This window comes from Mauremys mutica, chromosome 12, assembly GCF_020497125.1.
Source record: "Mauremys mutica isolate MM-2020 ecotype Southern chromosome 12, ASM2049712v1, whole genome shotgun sequence".
In the NCBI taxonomy this organism is placed as follows: domain Eukaryota; kingdom Metazoa; phylum Chordata; order Testudines; family Geoemydidae; genus Mauremys; species Mauremys mutica.
In genome coordinates this window covers 71,104,144-71,118,432 of record NC_059083.1, presented here as the reverse complement: position 1 = coordinate 71,118,432, position 14,289 = coordinate 71,104,144, and positions in this window count along the sequence as shown.

Below are 14,289 nucleotides of genomic sequence, written 5' to 3'. Positions count from 1 at the left end.
AGGCAGGGGGGCACAGGGCTCTGCGCACTACCCCCACCCCAACCAGTGGCTCTGCACTCCCATTGGCAAGTTCCCGGCCAATCGGAGCTGAGGGGGCAGTGCCTGTGGGTGAGAGAACATTTATCTGTGTTAAACATGTTAACACATGGTTCCTTTAAGTGCAGAAGGCTCACTTTATAAAAAGTTAATACACTTGGGGGGCGGGCAAATGTTTCCATGAAATTTACTCAAAAATATGAAACACTTTTGCAAACTCCAGTAAATTTTGCCTATTCAGAAAAGGAACTCCTCTTTTTATACAAATAGCACATCTTTCAACCTGAAAAGAACCAAGTGGGTAAAGATACCACAGAGCTTAAGTACCAACGGTAATTCTGCTAAGAGGGATGAATGATCACATACATAAGAGACATCTCCTAATTTATGCTGAAACTGTGTCCCAAAATATATGGGGGACATTATTCAGGGACATGTTTATAACATGATTAAGTGCCATCTACACAATAAGACATTGTTATGTTTTTCCATACACAAAGAGCAATCTGAATGACTTTTCTTTACAGGAAACAAACTAAACAAGAAAGAGCAAAAACAGTCTTCAAGGGCGAGAGAGTGCACATAAACATGCATCTCTTCTCTACAATATGCTGCTGCAATGACTCTGCCTCACAAAATGGCTGCCTGTCTTACACTGTTTTTAGAAATTTAAAGTTGTAGCACATGAAAAACAAGGCCAAAAGGTTACATTCCTAAGCCTACTATAGACATGACCACCTTTTAACCATGTTTGGGGACAGCTGTGTTGAACAGATTTTCCAGCAAAGTTGATTTTTATAGGAAGATGGAACCCTGCTGGGGGTGGAGCAGCCAGGTGATAACAGTTAACAAACTTGCTAAAACTCTGTATGGCAGACACACTAACAATTAAATGGGGTGCTTATCAAAAAAGCTTCTACCACCATAGCTGTGCATTTCCTATCTGATTCTGATACATACATTTCTGACTTTAGTGAGCACTAATTAACAACAAGCAAACAGTCCTTTCATACAACCATGTTATGGAAGGCTCAATTTAACTCACTGAGGAGGAAGATGGAGTATAGCAGCTCCCTCTTCTGCATACTGGCAGTCTGTAATTAGTTCTCAGCCTAACAGTGCAGCTGTTGCTGACTGACTGAGAGCAGGCAGAGACAGTTGACAGGAAGAAGCTGGGAGGCAGGGACAAGACCAAGCAACAGTTGGGCAATAACACCCCAGTTTCCTGTCCCTGGAGCTCTGTATGGATACAAAATTTGTATCTACATCCCATCTGCAAAAATAGTCTGTGGATATAAAGCAGATATCTGTGGATTTGCAGGTTGTACCTGTCCTACCAATGTTTCCTCCTGCTTTCCAACCTGACAGTAGACTACTTTTTGGTCAATGACCCCTAATGGATCCTGGGATCCAAATGTTGTGGGTATCAACGGCATCTCATCAGCTGGGAGACTGGATCCTGCTTCAGTTAAACTTTGGCCTGGTCAACCCCATGACAGAGGTAACATTTCCCAAATAAGTGACCAGTTTTAGATTGACTGAAACATCCCTGGAATTTCCAGGCAACTTTTTCAAGTTATCTGGAAAACTCTTATCAGAAGCAAAATTACCAACAAATATGATGACCCTAAAACCTCAAGTCTCGCTATTAAAGTACTGGCACATGTAACTGTTTAGGGCCAAACACTACCCTCCATTACATGAGTGCAATTTCACTATCTAAAAAGGCTCTTAGACTTAACACATCTAAGGTATTTTGTAATGGTTCTCAGTAGCTAATAGGCAACTTTTCAGATAGCATGATGAAAGACCTGAGATGTAACCAGGTTGTAGTCCAAAATGGAAAAATCTGTACTCTCTCCTATAGGAGTATAGTAGGATCAAAGTTTGACCCTATGACCAGTGCACCTACAGAAAGCTTTTTTTAAAAACAGTATTTTACTGAATTCCTGTTTTTACCTGATCCACATTTGAGAGACTTGGCAGGAGGTGAATAGCTGCAGGTTAGGTTGTCATATGTGTTACTTCCCAGACTATATTGTTCAATAGCTCTCGAAATAGAAGGAATGAATTCCATGTTTGTCATAACACATGTTATGAGCTGAGCACATGTAGCTCCCATTGACTTTTGTTGGAGTGATAGGTTATATAGGGCCTGACTTTTACCTAAGTAAAGGCCTGATCCTACAAACCCTCACTCCATGTTTTGCCTGAGTAAAGGCTGCAGAATCAGGCTCCAAGTCAGAAAGTCAAAGGAATTAGTAAACTCAAACTACTTAAGTTACATTTAAAATTCCCATTCACCCATAGCATTAATTTGAACAAAAAACATTATATATACAATGGACATCATTAGAGTGGTCTTGCTTCTGCTACAATACTTAATGATGCTTAGAAATCCTATGGTATCACCCGGAGTGCAGAGAATGGCATTTGATGTTCATGAAGTCTTAAGTAATTAATTATGCCTAACAAAAGAGTTAACAATAAAGTAGATATTAATAGCTGGAGTAAATCCATCTTTTCATCTTCATCACTTGGATCACAAACAATTTTTAACAATTACCATCAGAATTTACTAAATATACTTTTTCCATAGGTATCCCCTCCCCCTCACCATACCTAATCTTTGCATGTTTAGTAGCCAAATACCAAAGCGTATCAGAGATTGATATTGCCTTGTGGGGATAGCATCTCCATTCAGTTCTCACTTCAGCTATCATAATAACTCAATATGTTTCACAGAAATGTGAACTCTGGCTATGTCCTTGAGATCAAGGGATCATTTGCTATTAAGATGTGGGCAAACTATCAGGGAGAAAACTAATGAAGCAACAATATACTCATCAAGCAGAATGTAATTTAACTGTGAAGCAGCCCCATTGGAAATGCTAGATAACTTTGCTTAGACTTACAGCAGCAAGTGTTAGCAGCAATTATTCTCCTCATATTTGTAGGTTAAGTGTGCTTAGGTCTTCCCTCACCCACCCATGTTTGACAAGTGCTAGGGAGGAAAGACTCCCAGGGGACAGCATGCCAGGGAGTGGAGAATGGGACAATCTACTGTGTTTAGGACCTCTGAAAGTGCCAAGCAAGAGGGAAATACTGATCTTCTTTAATAGTAGGCATATTAAAGACAACGCCACAACCAGGCTTCCATACACCTGGAGCAGCAGCTTTGTATCATTTGCTTACCAAGATCTACACCCTCCCTGAAATTGTCTATTTCTTTCCTAAATTATTTCAATAATTTAGTACAAATAAAAATTACAGAAGAGAAAGGATGTTCCTTTTGAATGTCTTCCTTGCACTGAGAATTTCTTCTCTTGAGGTTTAAGAGTGAGAAATGGATTCAGATGGTGGATGAAAAATACCTAACTGTCCTTTAAGCTGCCAGTTTGGGCTAACTTCTTCCAGAGCAGAGGAAAACATTAACTTTGTGTTACTTTCCTACATAATTAATTATCCAAAATATACAGCTTACCTCCCACTGCACCGGAACACTGGTACTTCTCCAATAAAAGTAGAAGCTCCTACCTACTTGACTCTACAAACAAACATTGACTCTCCTTACAGCTACTTTCTGTTAATTGGATGCTGTTAGGCCCTAGCCAGGCCCACAGGTGCCTAATATCAGACAGTCCTGGGTGCAGTAATTCGCAGCAATAAGGATTGAAGCAGAGACCTTCTGCAAAAAGCTGCCTTTTCACTTCAGGCAGGAATTTGGGCTCCAGTAAAATTCTCCAGAGATGGGTTTGAATATGCTCTGGAACATGGGGAACTAGAGCCCTGGTTTATTTATCCATTTTAGTGTGTGTGTTTTATAGTCATTTGTTCTGGGATCCTTTCTGAGGGCTTATTCCAGTAATTCAGCTGATGATAGGGATCTGCTAATGTTGGGATTATTCTAAGCAACTAAAATAGTAAGGCTCACTGTTTTCAATAGGAGCTAGACACCTATATATTTTGGGCCTAAATGCCCCCACTCATAATACACATCCTCTCATTGTTTTATTTGAAAAATATATGCTACACTATAAATTAAACATTCCGGAGAGTCTCTCCCTCTAGGAGGGATCAACATATGGCAAGAACCAAGAGGTAAGCTTGAAATGTACTGAAGTGAAATTTGGTTCAGTTATTTTAATTGCACAGAGGTGATTAAATCAATTGCTTGAGGATTTGTTCAAATGGTTGGTGAGTTGTTGCAGCTGTTTTAATTTAAAAGGTCTGCTCAAGAAATGCAGTTTTTACATGTATTGTAGAGTTAGCTTTTTTTTTTTTTCTTGAGTGGAGGTGGGGATGTTTTGTGCATGCAACTGGATTTTGGATATGTTTATTGAAATGCAATGACTATAGATCACCAAAGCAATAATAAAGTAAACATGTCATGGAGATGGGTATAATCATGATTGAATGTAAGCACTGCCCTTAGTTGAGAGTTATTGATATACTTATTCAGTATATTGGTGTAGTATGTAGGTATCTTTTGAAGTCATTCTCATGTAAAAGCACTCTAAGATCACTCTTTGGCCTTTTGGCTAAGCTCAACTGTGACTGTTGGGTAATAGCCAGGAGATCTAGAGCCCTGTGCAGATACAAAATTTGTATCTACGTGTGATCTGCAAAAATGATCCACGGATATCTGGGGATTTGCAGGGTTCTAAAGCTATCCTCTAACTAGGGAACTATATCCGGCATCTGCTGGGCATGGGATACAACAGTACTTTTCCATCTGTAACTTTAATTATCATAATAAATTATAAGGAACAAGCCCTTCATTGGGGTGGTGGAATAAATTACTTAACTGGTCTATTTCATTTTATAATTAACATTACTTATCCTTAGTTATGTACTGTATATATTGGTGAATCCAAGGTATTAGCATAGTTTATATTTCAGGGTTAGCAACCTATGGCACGTGAGACAATTTTTAATGGCATGCTACTGCCTGCCGGAGTCCTGGCAGGCAGCAGCAGCATGCCATTATAAATCTGGCCCGGCCCACTCTTCTCCGTGCCTCCCCCCCCCCACCATGGGGGCAGAGGGCAGAAGCTTGACCCTGCCTCTTCCCGCAGCATGCTGGGTTCCTGCCCCTCCTCCTCCTCTCCATCCCTCCCTGCAGGCTGATCAGCTGATGGCCCTTGTGAGGGAGGGGATGGGAGAGGAGTGGAGTCAGCCTGTGGAGGCAAAGAAGAAGAAGGGGCAGGGCCTTGGGGAAAGGGGGTGGAATAGGGGCATATCCCCTCCAGTCCCCTGCCGTGAGCACCCCACTGCCCCAGCCCAGACCCCCATCCCTCTGCCCTGATCCCCCCCACACACACACAGCCCTCTGCCCTGAGCCCTGCACCCTGCACACCCCTGAGGTCCCTGCCCAGAGCCTTGTACCCCCCTCACACACAGCCAGCCCTCTGACTCCTTCACACACACCCCATGACCCCAGCCCTGGCTCTGGCACCCCCACACATACCCAGGCCCCCCACACCCCAGGCACCCCCCACATCCCCACCCCCACCCTGAGCACCAAACGGGAACTCCTGCACCCCCTCCACACACACACATTCCCACCCCCACCCCTTGCACCAAATGGGAGCTGCCCAGGTAAGTGCCCCACACCCAAACCTCCTGCCCCAACCCTGAGCCCCCTCCCTCATTCTAGCTCCTGGTCAGACCCTACACCCCCAGCCCTGTGCTCCGTGCACTCCCACCCTCAGCTCAGTGCAGAGAGAGAGGAAGAGAATGGGCCAGAACCAGGGAGAAGGTAGGTACCCACTGTATGTGGGCAGGGCCGGGACCTGGAACCCCTGAGCACTAGGTCAAACCAGACACCTAATATAAACAGAGGTATCCAAGGCATCATATATAGAGATAGCAAAGTGTAACAAGTTGCTGTCTCTGACATGGTAGATTACCAGGGTTGGTACATGAGCTCTCCAAACACCATCACTTGTGCTTTAAATAACATGTGAAGATAGAAGGGCCTAGAGAGCTTATGATCTGACTTGGGCAAATGTAACTCATCAAGAAACATCAGATCCTATTCTAGATTCAGGGAGGATTATTATGATTTATAGGTGATCGGTTCTTATGTGCCCATGACCACAGTCTACTGTTACAGCATCTGCTTTTTCCATGTGCCTCCCCACTTTAGAGTTGCATGTCCTCTCCCTTACCTCTTTCCAGCAGGGCCAAAGAAACTTACCAGTTTAGACACAGGGCTGAATTTTCCACAAGAATCTGATCTGCAAGATCTCTATCCATTTTAGCAGAAAATTGCCAGTGCTTCCCGTTTAGCTGGAAATCCTCTCTTGACAGAAGTGTCAGTTTCCAGTAGAGCGCTGTTCTTTACAAAGTCTAAATACTCATCTTCACAGTAATTACTGTAAGTTCCTTGGGGAAGGGAATAGATTGGAAGAGAATGAATGGAAGATTACAAATGCTATTCAAGGAACAGCAGAATTAAAAAAGGAAACACAGCATTCACCCACACGGAGTTTTTGGTGACTCAATCCTAACAAAAGTTAAGGCAGCATGGGCTAGTCTTTTTAACGAGAGATTGGAAGTCAAGTCAGCTTGTATTCCAAGTTCTGACACCCTGTGGCACTCACCTAACTGTGCTGGCCCTCTTTTTCCTCTTTAAGCAAATATTTCTACTGCACTTACTCAATGACACATTGTAGATTCTCAGATAAAAGAGGCTGGAAGTGCACATGATTGCAACCAAAGAATGTTAACGGCATAATAGGATGATTTGTTAACTAAATACAAATCTGTTCTCTGTTTGCACTGTTGTTGTAGCCAGGTTGGTCCCAGGATATGAGAGAGACAAGGTAAGTAAATACATAATACAGTAAAGCCAGCACCTTTACTATTCTTTGCACTTCTGTAACATTTGTCATCCAGGGATCTCAAAGGATTTTATGAACATTAATTTTGCTTCACAACATGCCTGGGGATAAATGTGAGGCTGTAGTACAGCCTCGAGAATGAGAGACAGGGAGAACAAAGAAACTAAAAATACTTCCTCTACCTAAAAAAGATAAATTGTCAGAATCAAAATGGCCTTCACAAAGCAACAGCTGCGTGTCTTTCCCAATGTAAAGGGCCAGCATGACAGTCTGGAAATTTGTCCATGTGATATTTAGGAATTCTGGCTGATTTTATGAAATTGCATCCCCACAAAGGGGCTGGCTGTATGACAGTTGCATGGGCAACAGTTATGCTGGCATTTCCTACCTTTAGTGTTTGACTTTGCAACCTTTTAATCCTTAACTTTGTAATGCCTCATAGTTTAGTTTATTGATGAGTTACCTTAACTAATGGTAAATGAAGTTTTTTGGATGTGAAATTCCTGAGTTTTTAATAGAAATGCAATTTTAATAATAAAGCACGTACCCATTTGTAGTGTTCAATGTGTTTTGTTGCCACTGTTACCTTTGTGAATATTTCACCGCTTGGTCTCATGTTGGCCAATAGACTGAACATAATTAAGTTAAACTGTCTTCAAACAAAACATGTTTGGTTTTAATGTTTGTTTGTTTTTAACTTCTTCAGTTTTACTGTGGTCTCTAAATGACTTTTCATATAATTGTGTAACAGAAGACTGAGGGGGGACTTATCTACAATTTTGTGCCTTTTTTTAAAAAGGTAAATATTTAGAAAGTCATGGGCCCCCAATTTGTAAGAAGCAGATAAACAATATGCATGAAAAGGAGCTGGAATTTTGTATCTTATATTCATGAAACTTTTTTTTTCCCTTGAGGAAAGTAACAAACAGTAACCCTTTGGAAAGAAACAGTGTAACTCACCCCAGTACAAACCCAGGTTTATCCAAACCCAGTTTGCTTTCATTACAATTCTCTCTAGGACCCTTGTGTGTAATAATATTATGGTAATCTGAGGTAAATCTGGCATCTAAGGTAGCCGTTGCCATGACAACATAAATAGAGAAGCCCAAGTATGCAAACGAACTGGAGGGAGGGAATGTTGCTGAGTGGTTGATTATCAGGGGACAGAGAGCAGGGGGTGGTTGAATGGGGCAGAGGTTCGGGGGGCGGTCAGGGGATGGGGGGGTTGGATAAGCATGGGGTCTCAGGAGGCCTGTCAGGAGGTGGGGGTGTGGATGGGGTCGGGGCAGTCAGGGGACTGGGAGCAGGGGGTTGGATGGGTCGGGGGTTCGGAGGGGGGCAGTTAGGAGGCGGGGAGTGGGAGGGGGCAGATAGGAGGTGGGGGCCAGGCTGTTTGGGGAGGCACAGCCTTCCCTACCCAGCCCTCCATCCAGTTTTACAATCCCAATGTGGCCCTCAGTCCAAAAAGTTTGCCCACCCCTGGTCTAGATGGACCATTGGTCTGACCCAATATGGCCATTCTTATGAGGTACAGATTCTCTAAAATAGAAAATTCTGACAGAACCTTAACTATTGTCTTGCTATTCTGTGACTATAATAATATAAAAATAAATGTCAACATTATATTTTGAAATTCTGAAATAAAAATTTTCCAAAACTGAAATTTTTCAGAAAGTCTGTATTACAGAAAATTTTGAAAAATATTTAGTTTTGTTACAATTTGGAATGAAAACAAATGTCCAAAATATTGAAAATTCCTGTGAAATGGAAATTCCAAGTTTTTACAGGCTCTAGTCTTAAATCAATACACAATTTGTCTTAATGCCCAATTCCTGATATTAATTACTATACAACACCTTATTCTTCAGCCTCAGATCAGTATGTGATGTGACATAAAGTACCAAGTATGCTAAAATACCTAGGCACAAGAGGGTGGGTTGAGAAATAAGCATCAGCCAGTGAATTTTTTGGTAATTCTTTTTGTAACCTTGGGCCCTGTCCCTGCTAAATAATGTATGTGACCCCTAATTTGTGTGTGTTAACATGGACAAATATCTCTCAGTAATTAAGGGCTTTCTGTAATTTGCCAAAACAACATAAGCAGATTTCTCTTTTACTATTCTATCCATGCCATCTACATGTTGTATTTACCTTACCACTTCAGTCTATTTTCAATTAAATGTAACCTTGAATTTCCTATTACCCAAGAGCTTTCCATTCAGTTCTAAAATACAACTCCCTTGTCTCATACTGTATAGCAATATTTTATTATTGTTTATCCCTGTTAGAACTAGGCTGTGCTTTCTGTGTCCATCAGCTGTGTCCAAGCTGCATCAGTCATCCCACAGACTGATACAAAGAGAGAGAGAGAGAGAGAGAGTGTTTTTCATTCAAATGAAAGTACATGTATTTTGTAGTGAAGTGTCATCTTTAAGAGCTACAGGACTGCTTCATTTCTTTGCATGGTGAATCACAGGTTAGAGCAGGGCTGAGTCAAGGGTACATGGGGCCCCTTGGCAAACTTTGCTCTCTGAAGATTGTTCCATGTACATCTATTTTAAATGCTGCTTGAACTAATGCTGGATCACATGTGGCCATAGAATGTATAGGTGCCCGGAGAATCTGAGCACTACACAGACTTCTCCCTCAATAAATGATCATCCCAAACCTACTGAGAATTAGTACTTGAGCATGTAAGAGTTATGCCTCCCTGGCAATGCCAGATTGAAAGAGTGCTCTTAAGAAAACAGCTGTAAATCAACCCTTCTGAAATCTTGCATCCTATTAAACTAATCCTGGTCTAGAGATATCCATGGTGCTAGAAGGGGACTCTACAGCTAAAAAAAAAATCTTTATTTTATTTAAACATCTGGTGCTGCACTTTCCTGGGCTTTTACATGACCCATAGCAGCACAAATAGCAGTCCTCCAGAAACAATTTAGGAGTCCTCATACAACCTGTTAATGGTCCAGCTAGCAATGTAAAATCAATCCTGTAATTGAGTTAATGTCCCCCAGTCTGCCAAAAATCTGTATCTGCAGGGATTTGAACCTTCAGTCCCGGGATGCAAAACCTTTGCTCTGTCACTTGAGGTAAAAGAGAATCTACAGTAGCTGGTAGCACTGGCTACTGGTAGAAGCAAAGCCATCGCAACTCAATGGCAATTAAAATGAATAAATGCTATGTTGTCCCTTTATTTGAGCAAAAGTCCCATTGATATCAAGGGGCATCTTGCTGCATGTGGAATTAGGGCCCTAAGCCAGTCTGGTCTTTCAGATCCAATGAAGCCTGTAAATCCTACATCAGTGCTATTGAGAAGTAGGTGAAGACCCATGGCACTTGTTTAGTGCTGAGACACTTGATGCAGCACTTTGATAGACCCACTGGACTCCAAAAATGTATTCTAATCCCCTGGAGGGTCTGGATCTTCATTTGCACAAATTGTGCAAATGAGCAGCAAAGTCCTCTTTAGTACAGAAGCCACTCCTTATCAGTCTCACTAGAATGTTCTTCTATTCATGTCCAAGGCAACCACAGGACAGTCACTTAATTGTTTTGTCTCAGTTTCCCCATCTGTAGAATGGGGGCAAAGAGCCACTGTTTCCTAGGACCTTTGTAAGGATTCTCTCATCAGTGTTTGTGGTGATGAGTTCCAGAGAGATGCCTTTGAATGAAAAACTAAATTTTCTTATTCCTAAAATATTCAAAGCTCTCATCTTTTCTTCTCCAACAAACCAGAAATATGCATCCAGTCAGATAACTGACAAAAGACAAAATTAAAGCGCAGTAAAACAACCCATCTGTGTTGGATTGTGTTTATTTCAGTGTGTAGTGCAGCCCCTTAGATAATATTTCTCCACATCACAGTATGCCGGCAACAAAATCAAGATTATGAGAATTTATTCAAACAAACCTCAATCATTTTTTTTTAACTTTCTCCAAAGATTCTGAATTAGAAATAGTCAAAACAAGAGTGGGGCATGGGGGGAGGAGAAGACCTAATGGAATAATTGAATAAAAAATGTGCCATTAAATCTAATTTCAGTAAGTAATTCAAACTCTAGTGGTAATGGAATAAAAGAACAGTAGAGTATCAACTGCACTCATATTAGAGAGAAATGCAACTCTGTAACATTTACTGTAAGAGTAGAAAAGGTGATTAGCTACATGAAAAAGGTTCCAGGAGTGGGTTGCCAAACCCCTTCATTTAACAGAAACATCCATAGAGGCATTACACATAGGAAGTACATGTCTCATATAGCAAATTATCCTATGTGCAAAATGCAACACTGTGCAAATACATTAATCTTCTCAGTAGCATATTTTACTGGGCCTATTATGAGAATTAAGTCATATTGCAGCAATTCCCAAATGCATCAACAGGCTTTCTTTCAAGTTAGAGCATCTCAAAGTCATCTAATGAATATATAACTTTTATAGATTGTCAGCTAGAATGCAATAACCAGAAGATAAAATACAGATGGAAGACATCATTAATGAAACTGACTCAGAATAGGTCAGACTGTGCATTCCCGTTTCATCATTGTGACCCAATCATGGGACACATATTTTGTTCTGAGTGTACAGTTAATGTTTTGTTCTGGGACCAAATAATGTTATGTTTCATGTGGTTTGACTAGAAGATACAAAGGATGATTAGACTGTATCATCTACATAGCTCTGTGTAAATTGTCCAGCACATTACTGGCACTATACAAGCAATAAATCATCATCATCATGACGGAGTCTCACATTGATGCTGACATACGAGAATTCAGCAAACACTATAGGTGAACACAGCTATGCGAGGCAGACCAATGTAAGAACTGCAAATATGGTTATGTGTAGGACAGACAAAATTATCCATGACCATTGCAGGTGTACCCTGGCTTTGTGCTGTTCACATTTTTCACATAACTTTGCTTCAAAGCAGTTAATGGTGACATGACAGGTGTGCCACCAGCTTCCCTTATCATGGGCTGTTGTGTCCCAGTTGCTGGGGTCAGGCTGCCTTGCTGTCAAGTTTGACTTCAGTGAGTCTTTATATAATTTCTACTGGCCACCATGAGAACAGGGGCCTTGCTTTAGCTGACCAGAAAATATGGCCTGGGGGATTCTTGAGGTAGCCATATGAATAAGATGCCCAGGCCAATGTAACTGAGCTTTTATGAGCATGTTTTGAATGCCAAACATCCAACAATAATTAAGGATTTCTTATATTGGGACTCTTGTCCCACCATTTGACCCTGCAAATAGACTGAAGACAGATAATGATAACTATATAATGAGTCAAGAATAGTTGTGGTACATGGTCTGGTCCAGATGCTGGAAAATGGGAACTCCATAAGATTTCTGGCCTATACAGACCAAAAGTCTACACCCTACTCCTAAAAGATAAGTCCCTTGTGCCTGTGGAATAGCAACTGTATAAGTCTCTTGTGCCTGTGGAATAGCAACTCCACTCCAAGCTGAATGCCCTAGGTGACAATAGGCTCATGGGAACTGCAACAGGCTGATGCCTGCCTATAGGCCCATTCATCAGATTCCATTCATCAGATGGAATATTTTACCAGGAGATTATCTAGTCAACTACCACTCCTTAGACTGACTCTCTCTAAGCAGCAATGACATTTCATAACCTTCAGCACAGCATATAGGAGTCTGAATTCCTCTCAGGTTAGAAGAAGTGGAGAGGAAAGAGGCAATGGCCAATTCCATCATTTTATGAGATTTGGTGCATGATTCCAGCTATAAAAGATACATAATTCTCAAGGTGCCGAATACTGAAGATGATGAATTAGATTCCAAATTAGTCACATTTTGATAAGAAAAATATGCAAAACACCCCAAGCACTTTTGCAACGCTATCTTTTTTAAAATGCAACACCGGCCTATTACTAATTCATGCACCCGCAGTAACCCCTTTACCTTTTGATTAAAAAAAGCCAACATGCATCATTATGTGATTGGGGTTTAGAAAAGCTCACCGTTAATCATAGAATTCATATAATGCCTTGGGGTTTACCTTTTTAATAATCATTTAAAAGCATGAATACAATTTCATGAGTGAATTTTGTGACTTCATTCACAGACATTTAAAGAAATTGACATTTAAAGAGGCTGACTGGAATGAAGCATCAAAGAGCCATGAATGGGACAGCTGCAGCAAGGACTCCTAATGCTGCAAACTGGCCAGACTGTGAATTTGTGGCAGGGTATCATTCACTTGCCCTACAATTGCACTTTCTTCTAGAGATTATATCTCTGGAAGTAAGCCTCCTCCAGTGCTAGCAAGCACTTTATATTTTACATTTATATAGCAGCTTTCCACCTGAAGGGTCCCAAAGTGCTTTACAAGCCCTACACTGCAGCTACAGCACCAGTGAAACGCAGCCACTTCTGAGGACAGCAGCCAGATGAGGTATAATAGCACACTACACAACCACAGTGGGGAAGGAAAATTTTGTCCAAGGACACGGGGTCAAATCCTTGCTCTTAGGAAAGGTGAAATGGGATCTTTAAAGTCCACACAAAGCAGCCAGGATCTGATTTTTAATGTCTCATCCATAAGCTTCCCATTCAGCCCTTGGTTAACAAGGTGACAGGTGTTTTAAAAATGTCTCAGAGAGGTGGAATACAGCAAATGGCACATGACTATTGAGACCACTGGCACAAGTAATTCAGACAAACTCATCTGTCTCAGCTATTATCTTGTTCTCCCATTTGTCTGTTAATTCACTTGTCATGTTTTTCCTAAATTCTCAGTCTGGTCCACATGTACATTTTATACCCATACAACTATTTTGGTAAAGGGTGCCATTCTTTTTAATCAAAATACTTAGTGGTACATCCCTTAATGTGGACAGTTATACTGATATAAAAGTGCCTGTAGCAGTATAGCTTTTTCACTTCCCATACAGGTATAAGCTATACCGATGAAGTTGAACCAGTCTAGAATTTGGGGTGGGTGAGGAGAAAAACAAGGGATTTCTAGTTTGGGTGTATTCATGTTTTAGCTGCCAATAAACACTTAAAGACCTCTATTTACTGACCGTTATTATGTAGGGTAGAAAAATATTTCAGTACAAACAAGGCAGGGTTATGGAGAGGAGAAAATGTTCATGAAGGCACACACCCAACACTCAAGAAGCCTCAGCTCATTGTGTTACTGCACAAATGTGGGCAAGGCACTGAATTTCTCCCTGCCTCAGTTCCCTGTCGGTAAAAAAGGGGTGCTACACACTAAAGAGACAATACAGAGAAAGGAAGTAAGCTCTGTACAATGTATAAGCAAGCTGTACAATAGGGCCCTACTCCTGGAGGAGATCTGGATGTACTACTGTAATAGAGATAACTGTGGCCTGGGTTCTCTGTTTAACCTCTTCCTGCCATGACTTTTCTTTCC